General features: G+C 44.5%; 1 protein-coding gene across 4 annotated transcripts in view; it reads left to right on the top strand.

Annotated features, from left to right (window-relative positions):
• The first annotated feature begins 25000 nt into the window (after positions 1-25000).
• NOS1 (nitric oxide synthase 1) overlaps positions 25001-26315 on the top strand; it is a 139389-nt gene continuing 138074 nt past the window's right edge. For all 4 annotated transcript variants that reach the window (XM_061603482.1, XM_061603480.1, XM_061603481.1 and 1 more), the window contains exon 1: positions 25001-25149. The gene's annotated coding sequence lies outside the window, so the exon portion shown is untranslated. The remainder of the gene's footprint in view (positions 25150-26315) is intronic.

The raw sequence follows: 26315 nt of genomic DNA on the forward strand, positions 1-26315 counted from the left end.
TGCCAGCCAGTGGCTACTGGTGGCACCATGTCAATGGGGCAGTGGAATCCGCTCCAGGTTTTAGTCCAGACTTTTAGTCTGGACTAAAACCTTGAGTGGATTCCACTGGCCTCTTGACATGGAGCCACTAGACACCACTTTTGCCAGCTGCAGTTTGGACCCATTTGAGTCTGTCTGCTACTTAATGGTGTTTTATTTTGTAACAAATGAGAATTGCTCTCTCTCTCTCTCTCTCTCTCACACACACTCACACTCACACTCACACTCACACACTCACACACACACACACACACACACACGAGTTAATGCAAACTAGGAACTGGGCACAGCCATTTTGATAGTTGAGCCGGTCCTGCACTGCTGAGCCTTTGAACACGCTTTGGTGGCTTTGTGTGTGTATGGTTTTTTAAAAACCCACATTTAGGGATGTTGGAGAATTCCATCAGGAATAGAAATCTGGGCAGAAATTGCTACTATTTGCATGTTTGTCCAAAGTCACGAACGGAAATCACACAAGCAACTATGAGCTGCGTTTGCAATCATTATTTTTAGTCTGCAAACATACCGTAAATAGTTACATTGTGTTCTGCCTTGTTTTTTATGTTTCCCTTCCATTGAAATTATTTGTGTAATTAATTATGTTACTTTTGGCCATAACTGTGGCCAGTTAAAAGTGGAATGAGTACCTTAGGCTTCAACAGTACTGACTGAGATAAACACAAGACGGAATGGAAATTGCGGCCTCCATACATCACTGTCCCTGTTTAGGTACCCAGATTCAAAGTCGGAGAACATTTGGACCTACTAGTGTCCAATGGAGACATTGGAATGATCTAAAAACAACAACGGAGGAACTATCTCTGCTATCTTTTTGGCCCCTTTTGAAAACTTTCCTCTTTCAACAAGCCTTTTAGGTTGAGATCTATCCCAGTCTGCGTGTCTGTGTTAGAATTGCTTAATATGTTTTTTAATAATGTTTTTAACCCTTTTTTAAAGTTGTTTTTTTAATTTTAACACCGTTTTGTTTTAATGTATTTTAAGATCTGTTTTAATGATGTTTTGAAGTGTTTTTAGTGCTTTGTTTGCCGCCCTGGGCTCCTGCTGGGAGGAAGGGCGGGATACAAATTAAATAATAAATAAATAAATAAATTTAGCAGGTGTGTAAATGGCCAGACTCCCTGAGTTCTGGAGAAATAGACTACAGCCACATTCACACCATACATTTATTCCACTCTGAGTCCACTAACAGTCCCAGAATCCTGGGAAGTGTCGTTTGTGAAGGGTGCTGAGAGTTGTTAGAAGATGCCCTCTTCCCCCTCACAGAGCTACAATTCCCAGAGTTCCCTGGGAAGAGGAATTGACAATTAAACCACTTTGGCAAACGTAGTTCTGTGAGGAGAATAGGGAGTCTCCTAACAACTCTGCACGCTCACAAACTACTCTTTCCCATGATTCTTTGGGGGGAAGCCATGACTTTTTAAAGTGGAATAATAGTGGAACAAAGGCATGGTGTGAATGTGGCCTACAACTCACCACATTCCATTGGGGGAGTAGACTCTGCCCTACACATGGCCAGGCCGGACATGTAAAATGGCAGAACTGACCACCATGCGTTTCTACATTGAGTTAGTGTCGATTGTACCTATTGGAAGGGCATTAAGTTTGACCTTGGGTAAAGTCAGATTTACCCTCTTAAATCTCCCAGTGGACCATTAGTCTATCTTCATTTTGAAAGTTAAGGTGGTATTTATTTTATTTTTATCTATCGCCTGCCCTTTACCCTGAGGTCCCATGGCTGGTTACAGCAATTAAAAATCCATCCTTGAAAACATTTTAAAAACTTACAATCACATAAGTAGAGGTATGGACTTGGTGTTAATAAGCACATGTGTTTTATTACATTTATATCCCCCCTTTCCTCCAAGGAGCTCAAAGTGGTGTGCATGGTTTTCCCCTCTCCATTTTATCCTCACAACAGCCCTGTGAGGTGGGTTAGGCTGAAGGACAGTGACTGGCCCATGGTCACCTAGTGAGCGTCATGGCTGAATGGGGATTCAAACTCTGATCTCCCAGGGCCTAGCCCAACACTCTTTACTACACCACACTGGCCCTGAAAGTAAGTCTACAGATCCAATCAATGGCATCCAGTTATCTTGCTCTTATGTAGTTTGCCAATTCTACCACTGCTGCAACAGTCGCATACAATCCATTCTTTTAAATTTGGTGAATTAGATGATGTGTAATCCTTGACTAATGAATGACTGTTTTTATTACATGATCATGAGACCCATTCAGATTAAAATGCAAACAACCCTACAGAAAAGGATACGGTTTCTCCAGTTTAACTATTTAGTCACTGAGTTGACATCTCAGGCATGTGGTAATCAGGAAAAAAGTTAGCTACCTGTTCAATAACATATGGGACCTTGTCCAATCGCCACTCTTTCATCCAAATGCCCTGGCAAACCAGTCAAAAGAAGGTGAATTATACAACATCATAAATCAGAATAGAAAAGGCTCCTGCCTCACAGGGACACAACCTATTTTGAAATGGAATTTTCCAAAATGTGCCCTGGAGTGCTGCTGTTGGCAAAACATTTAATCTTGCAAGAACAAATTCCCTACATGCTTATAGTCTTTAAAGAAATTGGATAGGAATCCATATGGTAACCTAGCATCTATTACCATACCGATTGTCAATTCCTTGCATTATTTTTTGTCTTAAATCTTTTGCATGCAGTAAAAGAAAAAACAGACCACTGAGGTTTTTATTATAACATTAAAAAAAAATTAAGATTTTCATCTTTCTTCAAATCTTCTGGGCAGAAGGGCATGTCCACTAGATATGATAAAAATTGCATCTGTTTCTCATAGACCCGGCAATGAGGAGTGTAATTCTCAGGGCCGGCCCTATCATGCAGCAGAGTGAGGCGGTGGCCCTACACAGCCGATAATGAGGGGCAAAAAGCAGGCAGAGTTGTGTGTGCTGTGTAGCCTCCTTTGAGCTTCCTAAACTAGTTCGTTGTCTTCAGGAGTGAGGGAAGGGTGGGTATTTGGTTTCGTTAGGGTTTTAATGCGAATCAACCTAATTCACACTTTCCAAACCAATATGGGAACTGAAATGCAGCTATTCTTCAAAATTTGCACTTCTCCAAGTGTTGCAATGCAGTTCGCCAGCCAAATCGTGTGTACGAAAATTATATTAGGGGAAAGTATGCATTTAAAAAGCATGTGGTTGTGACAATATTAAATGCATTATGTATGGGGAAGTTGCTTGCAAAAAAAGTGAAGCAAAATTGCGTACAAACGTGTATATTAGGATAAATCTGCACTAAAAATGCTAATGTGTTTTCATGAGGACTTTCTAAAGAAAACAAATGCTTCCCGAACCGTGGTCCATGAGCTTCGATCAGGTGGTCTATGGTGTGTCTCTGGATTTGTGGTTAAAGATGGGAGATGGTACATCCATCGCACTGAATATTCACAGTGGTCTTTAATTGTATTTTTGTTGCTTATATTGTATGTCCTATGGTACTACTATTGCTACAATAGGCAGAAATATTAAGTGACAAGACCCTCGGCAATTCCCAGTGGTGTGAGGAGGCAAACGTTTGGGAACTCCTGCTCTAACTGATGCGGAAATCTGGAGAACTGATCATAAGACTGAGAAAATGAACAACTGAAATCGACAGATTCGCCCATCCCTAAGGACTCTGTCCCATTGCCAGCACTGACGTAAGATTCACGCACATGAAATGGGGAGAGGTACCATCTTTTCCCATCATCTCAGGTAGCCAAATTGTTTTATGCCAGCCCTAGTGCTACCTGTTGGTTTTGTTTAACGTTAAAGGAGTGCCATGCCACCTGACCATCTTCTTAAAACAGTCTTCTCGTATAATCAAGCTTAAACGGGGGGAAAAATGGTCCTTCTAATCACAGATGTTCCCAGATTTGCATTTGAATGCCATTTTCCTATATCCTGTGACTATTTTACTATAAATTCATTCCATTTCATATTCAATTTTTGGCAACATTCTCTCTCTGTCTCTCTTTCTCTCTCTCTCTTTAGGATAATACTTTTTTTTAAAAAAAACCCTGTACTTCTGATCATCTTTTCCAATTCTGTAAATTCCCTTGATTGGCTAATTTTAAGTGCTTCAACTTAAAACAGTTTCCTCTTCATCAAATCTTAGATTGCAGGCTCTTTTCTGTGCACGTTTTTGAAGTGCCATGAATGCTGATGGTGCTCTAAACTGGGAATGGTGAGCCTTAAGTTTAGGGGCCGAAGAAAGACTTCCACGCCTCTGTATCTGGCCCTCAGAACTCTCCCCAGACCACAAGCCCTCCTGAGCCACACCCTTGCTTGGCCTGTGTTTGCACCCTTGTTGGCTGTTTTTTGCCTGGCTGGGATGAGTCTTTGAACTCTGATCAAGCTTGACTGGATGCGGAGGATGGAGGAGTGCAAGTGTCTGTAGAAACTAGCTTACTGTACAAAACTAAAATCTGCATCTGTTGCTCCACCCACTTTTGCCACTGGCCCTGCCCTACCCCTGGCATGCGGCCCCTGGGCGGTTGTCCAGAAGGGAATGTGGCCTTCAGACTGAAAAAAGGTTCTCCTTGCCCGCTCTGTACCATAATGATAAGTGTTAGCAAGTAAATAAAGAAATGTTCATCCTTTTGGTTATCAGCCCGGCTAGCTGAAAATTCCCATAATGTTATAGTGCTAACTAGTGCTGTGCTCTTTTGAAATCCATTTGAAGTAATAGATTGCCTTTTTCTCTGCAAGAGAGGGCATGTACAATGGAAAGTTGCCTTGACAATAACAGGCCTGGGCAGTTAGAGAGACAGAGAGGCCATTTGGTCCATTAATCCTAAACTCAATTACATCAGTCCTAAACTCTCTCACCGATGGGAGTTGCTTCTCTTCCCTCAGAAGCTCTGGGAAGACTACACCCGTGGAAACGAGGGGGAATAAAATGGTTGTTAGTAGATAAGCTCATGCCAGAACCTGGCTGTGAAGGCTTTCCGATAAATAAATGCATGAACTCCTCCCCTCCAGGGATGAGAATTCCGATGCAGCTCACATTTTAAGCAGAATTTATCAAATTCGCACTTTCCAAATCAGTATGAGAACCAAAATACAGCCAACTTTAGAAATGTGCGTATATTAGAATTTTGTGATGCAGTTTGCCAACGATATTTACAAAAGTGCATATAGGAGAGGAAAGTGCATAAAAAATGAATATATGAGTGAAAAGAACATGCAAAAATGCATTAAGTAATGAGAAATGGCTTGCAAAAAATGTGTACCTTTGTTAAAACTGCTTCCAAAATTCGTTTATTAGGAGAAAATTGCACTAAAATGTTGGAGAATTTTCATGAGTTTTTTTTTAAAATGCAAATTGCTGCAGAAATGGGGAGAACTGAATTTAAGATTGGAAAAATGAGAAACTGAGAGAACCGAAATCGACAGATCTTTCCATCCCTACCTCACACACAATTTGGCCACAGCCATGGTAACATGCCATAAAATCAAAGATGTATTAAATCTTGCAATGGACTCTGTTTAGACTTAGCTTGGCAATTTACGAGTTTTCTCAGCAAGCATTCACAACAAAAATAATATAGTATAGGAACCAAGGATGGAAGGATCTGTCAGTTTCACCTGTTTCCATTTCTGTTTATTCCAGTCTTAAATTAAGTTCTCTGCACTCCTGCAGCAATTGGCAAATTTTCTTTTTAAAAATCCTCAGGGAAATTCTTCCTCATTTTCATGTGAATTTCTCCCGATAAACACATTTTTGTAGGCAGTTTTGAGTAATGTACACACTTTGGCTTGCAAATTTCTCCTGGTTCACTAGAAAAGACAGTAATGCTGGGGAAACAGAAGGGAGTAGAAAAAGAGGAAGGCCAAACAAGAGATGGATTGATTCCATGAAGGAAGCCACAGAGATCTGAACAGGGTGGCTCATGACAGATGCTCTTGGAGGTCACTGATTCATAGGGTCGCCATAGGTCGTAATCGACTTGAAGGCACGTAACAACAACGACGTCAGGGAAAAAAAGATGGACTGCGAAAAAGACAAATAATAGGGTGTTAGAACAAATTAAACCAGAACTATCACTAGAAGCTAAAATGACAAAACTGAGGTTATCATACTTTGGACACATAATGAGAAGACATGATTCACTAGAAAAGATCATTCAAATGCAAAGATATATCACTGAACACTGAAGTCAGGATCATTCAGACCATGGTATTCCTGATCTCTGTGTACGGATGTGAAAGTTGGAGAGTGAAAAAAGCAGATAAGAGAAAAATCAACTCATTTGAAATGTGGTGGAGGAGAGCTTTGCGCATACCATGGACTGCGAAAAAGACAAATTGGGTGTTAGAACAACACAACAACACTACAAGATCTGAACAGGGTGGTTCATGACAGATGCTCTTGGAAGTTGCTGATTCATAGGGTCGCCATAAGTCGTAGTCGACTTGGAGGCACATAACAACAATAACAGAACAAATTAAACCAGAACTATCACTAGAAGCTAAAGTGATGAAGCTGAGGTTATCATACTTTGGACACATAATGAGAAGACATGATTCACTGGAAAAGACCATAATGCTGGGAAAAACAGAAGGGAGTCGAAAAAGAGGAAGGCTAAACAAGAGATGGATTGATTCCATAAAGGAAGCCACAGACCTGAATTTATAAGATCTGAGCAGGGTGGTTCATGACAGATGCTCTTGGAGGTCACTGAGTCATAGGGTCGTAAACGACTTGAAGGCATATAACAACAACGCAAATGCATTTTTGTATGTTATTTTCACCAATATATTCCTTTCTATGCACGTTTTCGGCTAGCATATGCGTTTTTGAAAGTATTGGTTGGTTGGAGAACTGCCCGCAGATTTTGAAGGATGGCTGTGTTTCAGTTCTCATACTGTTTTGAAAACTGTGAATTTAATAGATACGGCTTTAAATGCAAAGTGAATCGAATTTCTCCCCCGTCCCTAACAGGAACATAGGAAGCTGCCTTATACCGAGTCAGACCACTAATCCATCCTGCTGAGTATTGTGTACGTTGATTGGGCAGGGGTCCAGCCAGTGGTCTCTACCTGGAGATGCCAGGGATTGAAACTGTGACCTTCTGCATGCAAAGAAAATGCTCTACCACTGAGCTACAATCCTTCTGAAAGATGTCTCTTTTGGCTCCCAATATTGGCACATGCACAGGGTTGCGCATATGGAATACTGTGTTGGCCCCTTGGGAGTTGTAGTTCCTAGCGATAGCCATTGCAGAGAGCCATTGGTATAAATGACTGCATGATCCACAACTCAACTTAGATCTCTTTCAGACAACCCGTTTGCTGAGCATTCATCTTCTTTCCGTGCATAAAGTTTGCAGGGAGGTTAATACGACCCCAGCTGTTAATTAAGTATTTATTCTGATTTTCTTGACGGGAGGGTGTACACCATATCTGATAGTTTTTGCTTTTATGCTTGGGTTGAAAATCGGATTTATTGCTTATTGGCATAATAAGAGTCAAGATAACATACAGCCCTGTCTCTTCTTCTCATTATTAAAAGGTGTAGTTCTTTGCGTTCAGTTTTGATTTTGTACTTTGCTTTTTTAAAAAGTCGTTCTTTAAAAAAAAATCAAATTATTGTTGTGCCACAGTTTACAGTACATTTTCTTGTCATTTTTCTTGCTGCAAAAAGTCTGTTTTGGAGGGGGGGGGAGAGTAGATTTTTGTGCAGGAGCACCAAATCTGTTTTAATTGTGAGAAATGAATTTGCCTGTATGTGATTGACTTCCACCCGCAAAATAGTGACAGTTTAGAAGCACCCTTCCTCAAGGAGGGTTTTAGCTCTGAATGAGGGACCTGGAGGACTGTGAGAAGAGCCGGAATCTCCCAACACCTCTCTCAGCATTCTTATTTATGTTTATTTATTTATTTGTTACATTTATAGCCTGCCTTTCTTTCACCATGGAACCCAAGATGGCATACATGTGGTTCCCAGGCGGTCTTCCATCCAGGCACTGACCAGACCCAGACCCACTTAGATTCAGCAAGATGGTGGCCACATGTGCCTTCAGACCATAGCCTGGGATCCTTAAGAAATGACAGTTCCAAGGATGCCTTGGGCAAAGCCATCACTGTTTAACGTGGTATCGTAGTGCTTTAAATGTCTGGTGCGGATGAGAGATATGGCTCTTTTATAGCAAAGGCTGGTGGCTTCGACGTCAGTGGGGCAGTGAATCTGCTCCGGCTTTTAGCCTGAACTTTTGAGGATCTGTCCAAGGTGCTGAAACCTATTCCTAAACTAGGCTCAGAACCTTGGACAGCTCCTTGAAAGTTCGGATGAAAACCCGGAGCAGATTCACTACCCCTCTGACATTGAAGCCACAAGCCTCCACTTGTATGTGTGTGTTTTAAAAAGCAGAGTATAAGAGTCTTTGCACTCATTACTCCTTTAAACTTGTCGCCGTACTCCAAAAATGCTGGGAAGCAGGCAAGTTGTTTGCTGGGAGGGGGGAGGAGGAGATGGTGGATTTCGAGTCTCCTGAACAGGCGCTTTCACCTTGCATGCTTAAGCACCGTTGGACTCTGCCCTCGCCGTCCTCCTTGCGCGCAGAGCTCTCTGTCGGAAGCCAGGCGAGCGGATCTGGCTTGGGGTTATCACAGCGAGAAGTGTTGATAGCAGGGAGGTGAACACCTGTACCCCTTCCCAGCCCTGTTCAGCTCCCAGCCCCCACCTGCAAGGCTGGGCAGAGAGCAGCGACATTGAGCAGCAAAACGTCCTTTTGACTTGCGTAGGCTGGAAGCCGCCAGTGTCACGCTCCTCTTTAGTTGGAGCTGCTGCCTTTGAATCCAAGCAAAGGATCCTAGTCCCTGGTGGAAGCCTGGAGGAGTGCCACAGGATGTAAGTTGGGCAGAGGGCGAGAGAGGGAGAGACCATGGGAAGAGGCATAACGTGAGTCTCTGCATTTCCCTTAGCTGTGAATTATTCCACACTACAGGGGTGAGGAATCTCAGGCCCGGGGGCCGAAGGCGGCCCTCTGGGCCTCTCTGTCTGGCCCTCTGAACTCTCCCCAAGGAACACCCCTCATTGGCCCCACTTTGCAACATCTTTGAATGTTTTTGCTTGGCTGGAACATGTCCTTGACCTCCCATCATGCCTCTCCCTTGCGTGGATGGAGGATAGGGAGACAGGTGTGTGTAGAGACTAGCCTGCTGGACAAATTTACACTTGTTGCTCTGCCCACTTTGGTGACTGCCATGTGGCCCTCAGATGGTTGCCCAGGAGGGAATGCGGCCCTCGGGCTGAAGAAGATTCCTCGCCTCTGCACTTCTGTCTCACATTGCAGTGTTGGAAGCCCCCAGGATAGATAGCTGGCGGAGAAGGCCCACGTGGTGGTCTGTTTGTCTCTGTGCTAAGGTGGTCAGAACGCATACGCTGCAGAATGAATTTGTGGCCGTCGATACAATCTATGCACATTTTTGTAAACAGCCAAACACGTTTAGGAGGCTTGAGCAAATTCCAAGCCAACAGCCCAAGGGGGAAATACTGGTTCGCCAGTCAACAATTCCCTCTTGCCAAGGGCTGAGAAAGAAGACTTTGGAAAGGATGGGATGAGGAATCAAGCCCTAGTATTGACGAACTTCAATTCATTAGCAACCTGGAAACCCTGGTGGATTCCCAGGCAGTTATTTGCTTTGGAACTTGGGAAAGTTCTTACCTCCTAAGGCTTGCAGAGATCCTTTAAACAGGAACAGACTAGCTAAACTCACTCAAAAACCCAGTGCTTGAGTTTGGGGGTGAGGGAGGGTGCGGTGGCAGGGAGAGAGAAATGGTGCTGGGGTATTTTGAGAGGGCAACTTCACGGCTTTAATCTCTTCGGTGGTCTTTTTTGAGTAGCACCCGTAAATTTGTTTCCCCGCAACTAAAGCAAAGAGCTGGAGTTGAGAAAACGAAAGCTGAACTATAATGCCAAGCGTTTATCTAGCTCATTTTTTAAAAAAAAAAGTGCACTTCGTGTGTGTGATCTCAGTCTTTACAACAGCTCTGTGAGGTTGGCCAAATAATGGATCGGGTAATGAAAATGAACCTACTTTGTTACTCTCTGTGTTCATTTTGTAACAGATGGGGAGGATTAGCCTCAGAGGGAGGCAACGGTAAATCCCCTCTGAATACTGCTTACCATGAGCACCCTATTCATAGGGTCATCGACTTGAAGGCCGTCCATCCAGTAGAGATGATGCTAAGCTAGATGGTCCAATCCTCTGCCTCAGGATAGCAAAGGGGTGTAGTTCAGTGGTAGCGCATCTACTCTGCATTCAGGAGGCTCAATCCCCAGCATCTCCAGGTAGGGCTGGGAGAGATCCCTTGTCAGAAATCTTGGTGAGCCGCTGCCAGCCAGTGTAGACAGCCCTGAGCTAGATGGACCAAGGGTCTGACTCGGTCTACGGTCCCTTGTTTCTGAAAGACAGTCAATGAGGCCACAGGCAGCGCGAAGGCCTGGGAGCTAAAATTATCTGAGAAGCTTGAGGAGGGGAGCGGCACATTTTTTTCCCCCCTGTCGAAAGGAGAAATGAGGACCCGTCTCTGAGAAAGGGCTGTGACGAGTTATCCTTGACTCTCCTCATTTCAGTGCCAGCCCAGCGCTGGTTGTTTTCCTGTGCTTGGGGTCCAACATGCCACATGCTGAAAGCAGATGGCGTTGGACAGGCACCATCTCGAATCTCCCTGACTTTTGACACTTGATGATCGGGTAGCCGGGGTTATTCTTAGCTGTGGTTATTCTCTGTCCTGCTCTTTCCCCTCCCGCGGCCCCTCTCCAAGGAAGGGGGCTGGAGGTTCTTTTCTTGCCCTGGTTTCATGTCTGCTTTTATTTTACGTGTCAACATCTCTGCCCCCCCCTCAATCTTCCCCATTGGATGCAGCTCTCACAGTATGTTTGCTTGTGACTGACACGCTGTCAGCAAACATTGCACAGATCTGTCTGGAGTGGCTTGCATCTGCTGTGGAGGAAGGGGGCTGTGCTGGCTTTCCAAAGTTCTCTCTCCCCTGCACTGCAGAGCGCAGCCTGCCGTGAAATGTGCTATTCGTGGCTTATTTAATTGCCAGCTATTATCATCATTATCCTCTTTAAACACACACACACACACACACACAGTTTCATTGCTGCAAGCTTCAGAGTGCCTCCAACAGTGGAGGCTGGCCCATTTGGGCTACTGGGGAGTTGCCCCACCAAATTCAGTCTGCTCACAACCAGCCCCTACCTGCCTGCCTTTTATTTTTTAATTTTGCATTTATATCCCACCTTTCCTCCAAGGAGCTCAAGGTGGCATACAAACATGGTTCCTTCCACCTCTAAAATATCAATATTAAGAATGAGGATATTGTTTGTTTGTTTGTTTGTTTGTTTGTTTGTTTGTTTGTTTATTATGCAGCCACAAGAGGGGCTGTATACTATAGTCAGTGTGGATTTTTTCACATTCCTCAATGTTAAATTGGAAATACCCCCCATGCCATTCTGATGCTTCCCATCAGCTCATTGCAAAACAAAACCTTACAAAATTTATAGTCCTGAACTCAGAAACGCTTGCTTAAGAACCCTCTCAATTTTCATGGTGACACACATAAAAGAGAGAATCGAGAGTTCAAAGTGTAAAAAGAGAGAGAGAGACCCATTTTGGACTTTTTTCTGTCACAGTTCTCATAATCTGTTGAAATTAATTAAAAATCAGCCGTGTTCACAGAGTACCTGTAATCCTATTACTGACCTTGCCCCATACACTGACCTTCATCTTCTGCAGTTTAAAAGTAAAAAAAAAAATGCCTGGCTGATTTTTAATTAATTTAAGAAATTTAGCATTGAAATCATGCTCAGTAAGAACCAACTGTTAGATCTGTTTTAGTGTTCTAAAAGCCAGACTCACAGCTGCTTGGCTAATCAGCGGGCCACACCCACACCAGACTTTTATTTCATGGCTTCCCCCAAAGAACTCAGGGAAGTGTAGTTTGTGAAGGGTGCTGAGAGGAGACTCTTATTCCCCTGACACAGCTACGGTGGCCAGAGTGGTTTAACAGTCAGCCACTCTGACTGAAGCTCTGTGAGGGGAAGAGGGCATCTCCTAGCAACTCTCAGCACACTTCACTAACTACACTTCCCAGGATTCTTTGGGGGAAGCCATGACTGTCTAAAGAGGGATAAAGGTCTGTTGTGGATGTGGCCAGGGACGCTTTGGTTTAAATTTGGGTGGGAGGCAACATGTGCCTGTTGTAGAATAAAAAGGTGGGGAAAACCCTGAAAAACAATGATACTGTTCACAATGTTTTCCTTTTGGAAAGGGAAGAGGCTTCCCCTCTGCCCAGTGCCCACTCACTCAATCTCACATGTTACCAAATGTTTCCAAGCTACATAGGAAGTGGATTGGACTGTGAAAGACCAACCCAAATTGTTTGCATTTTGACAAATTTGTAGGGCAGTACAATATCTCAGAGAGGAGGTCAGATCTACTGCTCCCCTGGTGCATTTACTATAGCTGCCCAATTTCCCTGCTTTTTAAAGTTTGATAGAAATATCTATTGGCTATAGGTACATTCTTAAACCGCAAGGTTTTTTTGCATATTTGTGAATTAAATGTATATCTCTCCTTTCCTCCCGGAAGGAGCCCAGAGCGGGATATTTATCAATAGTGGCTTATTTAATTTATCAATAGTCCCTTTAAAAAGAGCGACATTAATATCAATATTTTTTGCAAGGGAAAAAACGAATTGGTAAAAGCAGGGGCTGGTGGACAAAGAATGACCTTGAATCAATACCAGCCTGTTAGGTCGACAGAATGTGTTCGAATCAGCACTGGCCAAACGGATCCCATCCCTATGAGGCACTGAGAGCCTTCAAGGAAATATGTCTGAGATTCAGGTGCTGGGTTGGAGTATTTTTCTTTTGGTTTAATCATCTTTCTGAATTTTTTATTATCTTCTTGGATCCTGTATTGCGGCCATGCTGTTCTGCAAGTAGAACTGGGGACCATCGAGAGAGTAAAGATTGCCTTCCCTTTGCTCACCTTTACTCCCACCGCATTGTCATTTTCAGTACTGCAGAAGGCTTCACAGCAGGTTTTGCTGAGAGATAGGCAGGGAAGAGCATTTCCCCTGACATGCATAACAGTGCATGAAATAGGGGTCTTTTTTAAAAGTTCCATCCCACTGGGAAATGGGCAGCGTCAACATCCAAACAGACTGCCCTCCCAGCTACCCTTAAAGTCTCCTGCAGCTGGCAAAATTTAGGTGACAGTTAAAACACCAGGCAACTCCAGAAGATAAATGCTGGAGTTTTACAAAGACTCACGTCTCACGCAGCAAGGAGAGCTCCTCTCATTTCTCTTCTCCACCCTTCTGAAACCCTACTGAAAATCTCAATGTATATCTTTTTCGTGACCTGCCAAAGTAGAGAGATATTAGTAGACCAATATACCTTTTTGGCAGACAGTAATGATTTTCTTCTTGTTTCTCCCCAACATCTGAGACCTGGAAACAGTACGTCTCTGAAAAATGGCATTTTATCACAAAACTTGCGGGTTTCATTGGTCGTGCTAACCACATAGAAGCTCCGTGGTCAGTGGCAGTGTACCTGGCCACGGTGACACATTGCCTTAGTTACACAGCGGTGGCTCTATGTCAGTGGGGCAGTATGTTGGACACCCAATAAGGACTGTTCAAAATAATGATGTCGACATGGGCATGAAGATGAGAGCTTTTATCCTCAACATGTCTAGCAGACTTAGGAAGCTGCCTTATATTCGGTCACGCCATTGGTCCATCTGGCTCAGTACTGTCTACTCTGACTGGCATCATTTCTCCAGGATTTCAGGGAGGGAGTCTCTCCCAGCCCTGCCTGGTGATAAAACCCGGGACCTTCTGCATGCAAAGCAGGTGATCTGCCACTGACCTGCAGTCCTTCTTGTAACAGAAAGTTTCCGAGAGCTGTGAAGTCTTGCTCACCAGGTCAGATGTCAATAACCCTCAGGCCGCCCAGAATAACTCTGCTAGATGGCTGCTGGAGGAGGCAATGGAGGTAGCCAAGTAAGCTCTCTTTCCTGCCTTTGCTTAGGTGTGATGATGTGTTTTCATGGGTGTTTGGTCATTATGGAACTCTTTGCTCCATGAGATTTGGTTGGCCCCTCCCTTGTTGATTTTTGCCAGATGATGAAGACCTTTTTTTTATTTATTTTAAGGTGTTCACCTAATTTGGTACATCATGTTTCTGTCTGTTGACGGTGTTTTAATGCATCAGAAGGACAGGGTGTCAATTTTTAGGTGGACAAACAGATTTCCAAAAACTAGTCACAGAGTGAGTGTCTTCACTTTTAGTTTTTATTCTTGTTATTCCATTTATATTGCACTTTTCCTCCAAGGAGCTCAAGGTGGCATACATGGTTCTCCTCCATTTTATCCTAACAACCCTGTGAGGTAGGTTAGGCTGAGAGACTGTGGCAGGGTCACCCAGCAAACTTCTTGGCTGAGTGGGGATTTAAACCCTGGTCTCCCAGGTCCTGGTCCAACCACTGTACCACACTAGCTCTCAGTTCATGCCCTGATTGTGGGCAGACCACTGTGCTGGACACAGTACACTGGGCTCAATGGAGTCTCTGGCTGTGTACACACCATACCTTTAAAGCACGTGGCTTCCCTCAAAGAAAATCCTAGGACCTGTACTTTACTCCTTGGAGAGCTACAATTCCCAGCACCCAGAGAAGTCTTTTCTCACCATTCCATGCCTTTTTGCATGATCAATTTGATCAATTCTGCCTGAAATGTGAACTGAATTGAAATTCTCACCCATCCCTACTAGGTAAGGAGCTTTAACTGAGGTGATTCGTCCGGACGGCTCCGTCATATTCTTCCATCTCTACCACCTCAGTTTTGTTATTTTGAAAGCGGTTCAGCCCCCTCTGGAAAGTCTGCAATCCATCAGTTCATACCAACCTCCGGCCATAAATTAAAGGGAAGCAGGATTGGACACAATAGGATTAGGCCGCTGAAACGATAAATCCATTTTCCCAGAAGAGAGAATCAAAACAGCAGGCATATTTCAAGCCAGGAGAGGAGGCAGACTTTCTTTTTTTAGAAAAGAAACCAGCAACAACAGAAGCTCAAAACTTTCTTCCGTTGCTTTACTTGGGCTGGCATTCGTTTCTGGACTAGGAGTGAGGAACCTTAGGCCTGGGGAGCAAAGGCAGCCTTGCAAGCCTCTCTGTTGGTGCTCAGGACTCCCCCCTGGCCACACCTCATGCTCAGCCACAACTCTCTTGAGCTCCACTTTCATAGAAACATAGAATAGTAGAGTCGGAAGGGACCTATAAGGCCATCAAGTCCAACCCCCTGCTTTTATTTGGTTGGCCTGGCTGGGATGCGCCTTTGAACTCTAATGATGACTTTTGCCTGGATGGAGGATAGAGAGGGGTGCGTGTAGAAACTAGGGATGGGTGAGCATTTTCATTCAGTTCGCATTTCAAGCAAAACTTATCAAATTCGCAATTTCCGACACAATATGAGAACCGAAACACAGCCATCCCTCGAAATTCGCATTTATCAGGATTTTGGGATGCAGTTCGCCAACTAACCAACGTTTACAAAAATGCATATTTTTGTAAAGGGGAAAGTGTGCATAAAAATGAATACAGGAGTGAAAATGACATGCAACAAGGCATGAAATGATGAGGAATGGCTTGCAAAAATGTGTACCTTTGTCAAAACTGCCTACAAAAATGTGTTTATTTGGAGAAATTTGCTCTAAAATGGTGGAGAATTTTCATGAGGATTTTTTTTAAAAAAATCGCAGATTGCTGTAGGAATGTAGAGGACTGAATTTAACGTTGGAAAAATGAGAAACTGAGAGAACCAAAACAGACAGATCTTTCCATCCCTAGTAGAAATTACCCTACTGTACAAAGCTCAGATTTATGGGCTGTTGCTCTGCCCACTATACGGACATGGCCCAGGAAGGTTGCACAAAAGGGACTGTGGCCCTCTGGTTCCCCACGCCTGTTGTAAGGGCACCCAGCGCCTCGCAGACTTCAAAATATCTTTCTGTGGAGGATTCTCTCACGGAAAAATTGGCTAGGCAGAAACAAGTAGAGTTGATCATGTACAGCCAGTGTGGGGAACCTTTGGCCCTCCAGATGTTTAATATGTATTTGTTGGTAAATTTATATCCCACCCTTCCTTCCAAAAGGAACCCAAGGCTGCAAGCAGGCGACAATACACTAAAAACATCTATAAAACATCTTCCTCTAATTTCATCCTCTTTCAACAAGCCTTTTCAATAGAGGCCTTATTCTAGTCTGCTTCTATGTTGGAATTACTTTTTAAGGTTTCTTTTTAAAGATTTTGTAAAAAGATATTTTTAAGATGCTTTGTTTTTAAAACATCTTTTTTAAAAAAAAATCTTTTAGAAGATCTTTAAAATAATTCCAACGAAGATGGAGACTGGGATAAGGTCTCTACTTAAAAGGCTTGTTGGAAGAGGAAGGTCTTCAATAAGAACTGAAAAAGAGAACAGAGATGGCGCCTGTGAAATATTTCAGGGGAGAGAATCCCAAAGGGTAGGTGCCACCACATTTAACGTCCACTGCCTATGGTGTGTGGGACAGACCTTCTCATAAGGTGGTATCTGCAGGAGACCCTTACCTGCAGAGCCAGGTGCTGCACTACGCCTCGAATCAGTCCCAGCTAGCATGGCCAGTGGCCAGGTATGATGGCAGTTGCATTCAGTTATATCTGGAGGGCCATAAGTGCCCCACATCTGATGTACAGGGGAAGGGTTTGAACTAGAAACGACCATCTCTCGGCTGCATTTCCATGAACAAAGAGGAATATCACAGTCTGTTGGAAGATAAGAGTAGTGCTTCCACACTTGAGCCTTTTAAGTGCTGCCAGATACTGCTTTTTTTTCAAGTTTCCCGAAGTGGAATGTTTAAAAAAAAAGGAAGAAAAGCTTCCGCACAGAATTTTAATGTGTCGCTATGTTTTCCTTCCATGCCGCCATGGCAAAGATCTTCTTATACTGCTTATGGAATTGTAAATCCCATTCAGCAAGTGTCCCTGGCAACTTCAAAGAAAATGTTTTATTGTTGTTGGATCCCTTTAATTGCTTTCTGTTTATGTGAGCTGGAGGATTAGTGGTGAATAAATTAAATCTGAATTGCCCCTTGCATAGCTTTTCTGAATTGCCCCGGTGTTGGCTTCTGTTGGGAGAAGCTTTAGTTGTTTATTTCTCCTTTTTTCTTATATAATCAAACATGCACATGTACAGCTGCAATTAGGGTGCTGTCTTAGTTCATGAGGGTTGATGGCATAGATGTTGGAGAATTCCGATGGAGTGGAAATGATCGATATTTGCTTATTCGTCCCATGTTCAGAACATAAATAAATATAGGAAAAACTAGTATTCGCTGTTGTTGTCAGTCCGCAAATGATATATAATTGATGACCCTTCCCCCCTCCCCTGTTTGCATTGTGTTTCCTTTGCATTGAAATGAACAGTGTGGAATGACATAATGGTAACTTCATCATGTGATTAATACAGCCACTCTCGTGGCTGTATAATTATGTAAAATCTCACTACAGCGGACAGTAAAACAAATAGTTTTTTCCCCAGAAGACAAACTGCAGTGGCTGCATGTGACAAACACAGGTTGGAACAGAAACTGATGACTACTTACATCCCTAGGTGATGGTGAGGGTCATAGCACTCCACACAAACTGTGCATGTATCTTGCAATATACCAGAGTCAGTGTGGTGTAATGGTTAAGGTGTTGGGAGACCAGGGTTTGAGTCCCCACTCGGCCATGAGGCTCACTGGGTCGCCTTGACTCAGTCATGGCCTCTTAGCCTACCTCACAGGGTTGTTGTGAGGGTAAAATGGAGAGGGAGGAGGCCCATGTATGCTACCTTGAGCTCCATGGAGGAAAGGTGGGGTAGAAATAAAATACCCAAGAATCCTCTACAGTGCACAGGTGTTCTGTGGTAGGTAACTGGGAGACTAAGTGGCAGACAGATTAATATATTCACTTCCTGTTGAAAGTTTTGCTGCTTTACTTGAACTAATCAATAGAGCAAATTTTAATCAGCGGGACTGAGATGCTTGTTCTGGTTTTTTTGGAAGCAATTTTGGATTTCATATGTCACTGTAATAAGGAATGAGAAATATTTAAAGATGACCTTTCCTTCCAGCTAGGAATAATATTGGATATATATATATATATATATATATATATATATATATACACACACACACACACATATGAAATTATAGGAAGATTGTTTTACATCAATATCCTCAGAAGGGCATCTATATTGAGCTTGTGATAATGGGTAGTTAATAGATAGAAGGATTGCTTGTTGGATTAGAATCGCAGAACCACAGAATTATAGAGTTGGAAGGGGCCTGTAAGGCCATCGAGTCCAACCCCCTGCTGAATGCAGGAATCTACATTCAAGTGTCCCTGACAGGTAGCTGTCCAGCTGCCTCTTGAAGGCCTCCAGTTGACATTTTTTTTAAAAAATGGACTGCAAGAGTTTATGGCATAAGTCAGGGGTAGTTGATCTCCATATGTTGTTGGACTACAACTCCTATCATCCTTGATTACTGGCCGTGCTGGCTGAGGCTGATGGGAGCGATAGTCCAACGACATCTGAAGGAATTGAGGGCTGTGCCCCTCCAGACTGCTGTTTTTCGTTTCGTTTTGTTTTTGGTGGGTGTATTCTGCCGCATGTCATTGAGGCAACAATAGTGCATTAGTGGCAGATTCATTTTGAAGTTACTGTAAATAATGTGGCGTAGTGGTTAGAGTGTTGGACTACGACCTGGGAGACCAGGATTCGAATCCTCACACAGCCGTAAAGCTCCCTGGGTGACCTTGGGCCAGTCACTGCCTCTCAGCCTCAGAGGGAAACAATGGTAAACCCCCTCTGAATACCGCTTACCGTGAAAACTGTATTCATGGGGTCGCCCTAAGTCGGGATTGACTTGAGGGAAGTCCATTTCATTTTCAGTGGCGGATTCATTTTGAAGTTACTGTAAATAATCCACGTTACTGTCTAAAGAGGCCTTCTCTCCCCCTCCGCAAGAAAGCCCATTTGTCAAAATTGCCTGCAAAAAATGTGTTCATTTGGAGAAATTCACACTAAAATGGTGGAGAATTTTCATGAGGATTTTTTTTAAAAGAATTTGCAGGTCGCTGTAGAAATGTGGAGAACTGAATTTAACATTGGGAAAATGAGAAACGGAGAGAATCGAAACAGACAGATCTTTCCATCCCTAGTTCTCAGTGATGGGATGGTATTCTGCCCTCTCCCCAGGTTCCAGCTCAGCTTCCCCAGCTGCCCAATCAGAATTTCTACTCCACCTAGTGGAGAGTCAGCAAATCTGTTTCTCCTTCCCTGACAGCTGGAGTCAAAGCAGCAGAACCTCCCCCCTCCATCCTGGGGTGCCACGACTCAACCCCATTCTCTCTTCCCCCCTCTCCTCTGTCAGAGATTGCCACTCTAGGCCAGGTCCTGTAGAAACAATGGGGCTCATGACACAGAGCCTAAAATTACCTAAGGGCACCTTTGCTAGGGAGATGAATCCTCATGTATGAGAAGCCCTGATTCTTGTTCCTGTATTTCACACTCCTGTTGCCTATATCAATGGACGATCCCTACGTATTCTTGAGGGATCTATCTGGAACCCTGCATTAACTTGAGGATTTTAAGAAGAGCCCTGCTGGTTTGGATCCAAGGTTCACATGCCCCACCATCCTGTAGCCTGAGGTGCTCGCCTCACTGTGCCCAATGATAGGGTCGGCCATGGCCCCGAGGGCACCCTGGTTCCCCAGACTCTTTTAGCATTGAAAAGTGCCATTGGTCAGTTCACAGCCTACAGGCCAACAAATTGTGTTAGGGGTGGAGAGTGCAAGCCTGCTGACTTGGGATCCATAATGTCTCGCTATTGTCCGCATCAACAGGCTTCCATTATAGCATGCAGGATGTTAGGCAAAAAAGAAAGGATTTGGGGAAGGGTGATCTGAACGATTAAGGCAGCCTTTCCCAACCAGTGTGCCTCCAGATGTTGTTGGACCACAACTCCCATCAGCCTCAGCCAGCATTGCCAATGGTCAGGAAAGATGGGAGTTGTGGTCCAACAACATCTGGAGGCACACCAGTTGGGAAAGGCTGGATTAAGGGCTTGCAGGGAGTGGGGGAGCTTCTCTATTAAGAGACTGAACAAGGTGGAGGTTGTGGTTTAGCTTTTGAAAAGGAACAAAGAAGGCCACGTGGACGAAATGCGTAGCAAACAAAAGGAAGAGGCGGATGCAATGGGTGGGCCTGCACTCACAAAAGGGACAAGGGCACCTTTGAAAGGCACCAAAGGGCAGCGAAGCTGGAGAAGGAATTCAGCCATGTAATTTATGCCAGGGGATTAATTCTGCAGGTGTGCATCTGTGCACTGATACTCCAAGGGAGCTTTGGTTGCTCCTGGCCACAGCTTCCACTCTTCTTAAATCCTCAAGTAGAAGTCTGTACACTTCGTAACATTTCATAATGTTCAAGATTTTGCTCACTTATGCATCCACTGTCGGAGGCTGTGTGCCTTTGAACGTCAGTTGCTGGGAATCGTAAGTGGGGAGAATGCTCTTGCGCTCAGGGCCTGGCTTCCCAGAGGCATCTGGTTGGCCACTGTGAGAAAAGGGGGCTGGACCAGATGACCCCTTGGTTTGATCCATTGGGGCTCTTCTTGGGTTCTTATGACCAGGGGTGTAGTCATCCAGGGTCTTGGGGGAATCTTAGACCCTTTACATTTTGGGGAGCAAGCTCCCAGCAGGGTCCCTATGTCTCTAGCATCCTGTGAGCCAATCAGCATGAAATGGGAGTGGGTTAGCCACCGAGAAGAGGTCTTCTAACATGCTTCCTTGTCCTTTCTTGCTGATTGGAGCCAACCAGAGTGAAAGGAGGCGAGTCAGCCATCGAGAAGACTCTTCTCAGCAGCTAACACTCTCCCCTTTCATGCTGATTGGGTCCTACTGACATTTGTTGTGGGAGAAGGCATTAGCAAGGATCTCATTCTCAACCCAGCAGCAAAAAAAAAGGCGGGCATGGCTGTGATTAACCTGAAGGGACCCTGCACTTCTGAATTCGCCACTACACTACTGCTTATGACAGAGTCCAAGGACTGTTGATCCAAGCTACGACAGAACCCAGGGCCATCCAATGAAGCTGAATGTTGGCAGATTTGGGACAGACAGAGAGAGGCACTTCTTCCCACAGTGCATAGTTAAAGTATGTGATTCACTCTCAATAGAGGTAGTGACGGGCACCAGCTTGGATGCCTTTCGAAGAGGGCGAGACAAATTCATGGAAGATAAAGCTATCAACCTCTACTGCTAGCCGCAGTGGCTGCGTTCTGCCTCCACTGTTGAAGGCTGTATACCTCTGAATACTGTAACCGCAAATGGGGAGAACGCTGTTGCAATCATCTCCTGCTTGCGGTCATCCCTTAGGGATCTGCTTGGCCCTTATGAAAAACCGGATGCAGGACTTGATGGGCCTTTGGCCTGATACAGCAGGGGTTCCCCCCTGTTCATACAAGAGGGTTTTTTTTCCTAAAAGAAAACCCCCCTTAACAGAAGAGAGCACTGGTGAACCAAGGGCAATCTGTTCCTGTGCAAGGCCGTTGCCAGCACCAGCAGCCGTTCTGCCAAAGTTGGTTCATTAGAGACCAAACAGACCCTCCCGTGCCCTCTCCTCGCTTGACCTCTGCTTTTGAGGATTCTGTAACTGGCCATTTTTGCCTCTCTCTTGCACCTGGTGTAACAAAGTTGGGTGGGTGGGAGATGACCTCACCAAAATCATAAAATTCAGACGCTGGATAATAGCGTTAGGAGGCCGGTGATTATTGCATAACTTCCAGTGGGACCCAGCAAATGAACTTTAATTCTATAATATAATTTCCCTTTCCCGGCCAGACTAAATGTTCTTGGCCACTGGGAATAGATAGAGAAAAGAAAACTGTCTCTGAAGGGCCGTCAATCTCGATCACGTCAGCGATCAAAGGCGCTCCAGTGTGGCTCCAGCTGCCACAAGTCACTTTGTGCAAAGGCTGGCGTGAGTGAGGGAACACTTGTTGAGGCTGCCAGCGATGCCGCTTGATCCTAGCCCTAGAGTTTCTGCAGCACTAGGCTGCAGTTGAACAATCCCCAACAGTAGCCTCAAGCACATCACCAGCGTATCCATCATGCTGACGCAGGAAGCTGCCTTATACCAGGACAGCCTACTGGTTCATCTAAAGCAGTATTTCCTGCTCGGATTAACAGTCAAAGCATAAACTTTTTTTAAAATTAAGTTTCTACCCTCCATGGCTATGAAGATGTGCTTGGAACATAGGACTGAAGCATGTACAGGGAAATTTAGGTTTGCACTGTTAAAGTGAATTAAAGCACTCTGACGCCCTAGTGCAATAAATTCACTTTTTAAAAGAAATAGATTTTTTGTGGTCTTTGTGTTGCACTCAGGTCCTGACTATAGACTTCCCACAGGCATCTGGTTGGTTACCGTGAGAACAGGATGCTGGATGAGACGGGCCACTGGCTTGATCCAGCAAGCTCTTCTTATGGGGAAATGCATTGAAAAGTGCAGAATGATTAATGGCAAGACATATAAACATCCTGCAATGGAAATGGACTGCCTTCAAGTCAATCCTGACTTATGGCTACCCTATTACATGGTAAGCGGTATTCAGAGGGGATTGACCATTGCCTCCCTCTGAGGCTAGTCCTCCCCAGCTGGCTAGGGCCTGCTCAGCTTGCCACAGCTGCACAAGCCAGCCCCTTCCTTGGCCGCAACTGCCAGCTGGGGGGCAACTGGGCTCCTTGGGACTATGCACCTTGCCCACGGCTGCACAGGTGGCAGGGCACGTAACCCCTGAGCCCCTCCCTGTGGGGGTGATCTTTAGCTGGCCCTTCACACCCAGGAGACACAAGCAGGGATTTGAACTCACAGACTCTGGACTCCCAGCCAGGCTGTCCTCCCAACTGTGCTATACCAGCATAAACACCCTGCAAACAAATTGAAATGAATGTTCAATGAACAGGTTGTCTGAAGGAGCCCTCTGGCTCTACCATGCCCCGATATGCACCTACACAGACCCTTAGATCTTTTTCTGAGGCCCTTCTCCAGATCCCCCCTCTGTCGGAGGCTCGGTGGTCTGATTTGGTAAAGGGCAGTGTCCGATGCGTACCCACATCCAATTCAGCCAGTTTGTAACGAAAAGGCTCACAGGTGATCTAAGCAGGGGTGTAGTCAACCAGGGCTGTGGGGTGGGGATTGTAGACCCCATATGTTTTGGGGAGCAGATTCCCAGCCAGGCCCCTATTTATGAGCCAATCGTCATGAAAGGAGAGCATGTTAATCACTGAGAAGAGTCCTTGCCCTTTTGTGCTGATTGGAACCATTTGGAGTAAAAGGAAGTGAGTCAGCCCCTGAGAAGACTCTTCTCAGTAGCTAACACACTCTCCCTTTTCGTGCTGATTGGCTCTTAGGGATGTCTGTTGTAGTAGAGCGTGGACTAGGAGACAACATGGAGAGCAAGGGAGATGAAGAAAAGTGGAAAGGGGGCATGGCTGTGAGGGGGCGTGGCCATGACTATCATGAAGGGACCCTGCACTGCTGAATTTGCCACTACACTACTGGATCTAACCAGGGATGAGGAACTAGCTGGCTCAGAGGCCAAATGCCTGGCCCTTGGGACTCTCCTCAGGGCACACCCCTTGCCAGACTTGCTTTGCACGTTCCCTTTAGTGGTTTTGCCTGGCCGGAATGTGTCGCTTATCTCTGTTAATGTTGCTTGCCTTAGATGGAGGATAGCGAGAGGTTTAGGAGTATATGTAGAAATGACAGATAGACAGATCTGTCAGCTTCAGTTTTCTCATTTCCTCGTTTTTCCAAACCTTCAGTTCAGTTCTGCAGCAATTTGTGATTTTTTTTTTAAATCCTCGTGAAAAGTCTTCAGTATTTCAGTGTGAATTTCTCCTTCGAAACACATTTTTGTATGCAGTTTTGACTCATGGATACATTTATTTATTTATTTATTTATTTTATTCAGCTTATATCCCGCCTGACTAGCAAACAGCTCTCTGGGCGGCAAACATAGAAACATATACAATAATAAAATTACAAGACCAATATAACAAATATAAAAGTACATCATCTAAAATACCAATTACAACATTTACATAAATAACTTAGATTCAAATGCCTCAGAGAAGAGAAAGGTTTTAACCTGGCGCCGAAAAGATCATAGTGTCGGTGCCAGGCGTACCTCCTCGGGGAGACTATTCCACAATTTCTGCAAGCAATTTCTTCTAACATAATGCATTTTTTTTGGTGTTAGTTTCCCTAATAGATTTATAGTTACGCACATTTCCCCCTAATATATGTATGTTTGTAAACATTGGTTGGAGAACTACATCGCAAAATTTGGATAAGTGTGGATTTTGAAGGATGGCCGTGTTTCCGTTCTTATCGTTTTGGAAAATATGAATCGGATAAACCGAACTGAACTTCCCCACTAACCCTACTAGAAACTAGCCTGCTGTACAAAGGTAAAATGCAGTGCTTGAATGACTTTTGCCTCCAGTCCCATCCACCAACCCGGCACGTGGCCCCCGGAAGGTTGCCCAGATGGGAATATGGCCCTCAGGCTGAAAAGGGTTCCCAGCCCCCTGCCCTAAGCCTTGCGTCTGAAAGTGACCTCAGCTTTGGCTTCCCTTGTGCACGGGAGTTAACAGATGCCGGCTCCGGACACTTATGTGACTTGAAACCTGAGCAAGGAGACCAGTACTAAGGGCACTCTTTGGAGTTTTCCAAAGCCTGTTAACATCTTTTCAGCAGAGTGTTGTTTTTTGACCTTTTGCTGAAAGGGCGGTCTCTTCCCGGCAGATACTTTTGGGGCTTTCATCACCCCGACTGGCTACTGCTGCTCTTGCGATGCCTCGCGTCAGGCCAGCCTCGCCACATACGAGAGGCTTGGGAGAGAAAGGAGTGTTTTTGGTCTCGAACTAGAGCCGTGTTATTTGCAGCAGAATGAAGGTTAGTGAAACTTGCCGCAGCACAGTTGCTCAAAGGGAGGAAGGGGCCCATTGCTCGGGAGAAAGTGCATCTGCTTTGCTTGCAGGAGACTGCAGTTTCAATTCCCAGCAACTCCGGGTAGGAATGGAAAGATCTGTCTCTTTCGGTTCTCTCAGTTCCCCATTTTCCCATTTTTAATTCAGTTCTCTACATTTCTACAGCGATCTGAGAATTTTTTTTTTTTAAATCCTCATGAAAATTCTCCACCGTTTGAGTGCAAATTTCTCCAAGTAACAAAAGTGCACATTTTTGCAAGCCATTTCTCATTTTTGCATGTTATTTTCATTCAGGTATTCATTTTGATGCGCGCTTTCCCCTAATGTATGCATTTTTGTAAGTGTTGTTTAGTTGGCAAACTGCATCCCGAAATTCTAATAAATGCGAATTTCGAGGGATGGCTGTGTTTCGGTTCCCATATTGTTTTGGAAATTGCAACTTTCATAAATTCTGCTTGAAATGCGAACTGAATTGAAATTCTCACCCATCCCTAACTCCAGGTGGGACCATAAATGTCCCCACCCCTCTCTGAAATCCTGGAATGCCTCTGGCAGTTGCTGCAGGCAATGCTGAGCTAGAAGAATTAATGGCCTGACTTGGCACAAGGCATCTCCCTAAGCGGCATGCCAGCTGCGATAACCTTTCACCTGCTTGTCGCCCTCCTCCATGGCCAACATAATTTCAGTCTTCTGACACTTTCATACAGCGTGGAGGGTGGCTTACGGGCTTCCCTTGGTGAATTCTGACTTTTATACTGTGTTTATGGATATGTTTATGGATATAGATATTGTTTATGTTTTGCTTTGTAAATTAATTTGCTATCTTTTTATTGTACCATGTGTATTCTATTGTAAACCACGTCGAGATCTTTAATAATAATAACAACAACAGCAGCAGCAGCAGCAACAACAACAATAATAATAAAAGTTGCTATGAACGTTTGGAGGTCGGGGCGGGCCCAGTAGGCCCATCCCTTATGTTTATTTGGGATGTTCAGCACATTTTTTACATGCAGAAGCTCCTGGGTTCAGTCCTAGGCATCTCCAGTTAAAGCAGGGCTGAGGAACCTATGGCCTTCTAGATATTTCTGGACATTTCACTCCCACCATCCCCCCAACCGTTGGCCCAGT

The sequence above is a fragment of the Rhineura floridana genome, chromosome 19 (genome assembly GCF_030035675.1).
Source record: "Rhineura floridana isolate rRhiFlo1 chromosome 19, rRhiFlo1.hap2, whole genome shotgun sequence".
Lineage (NCBI taxonomy): Eukaryota > Metazoa > Chordata > Lepidosauria > Squamata > Rhineuridae > Rhineura > Rhineura floridana.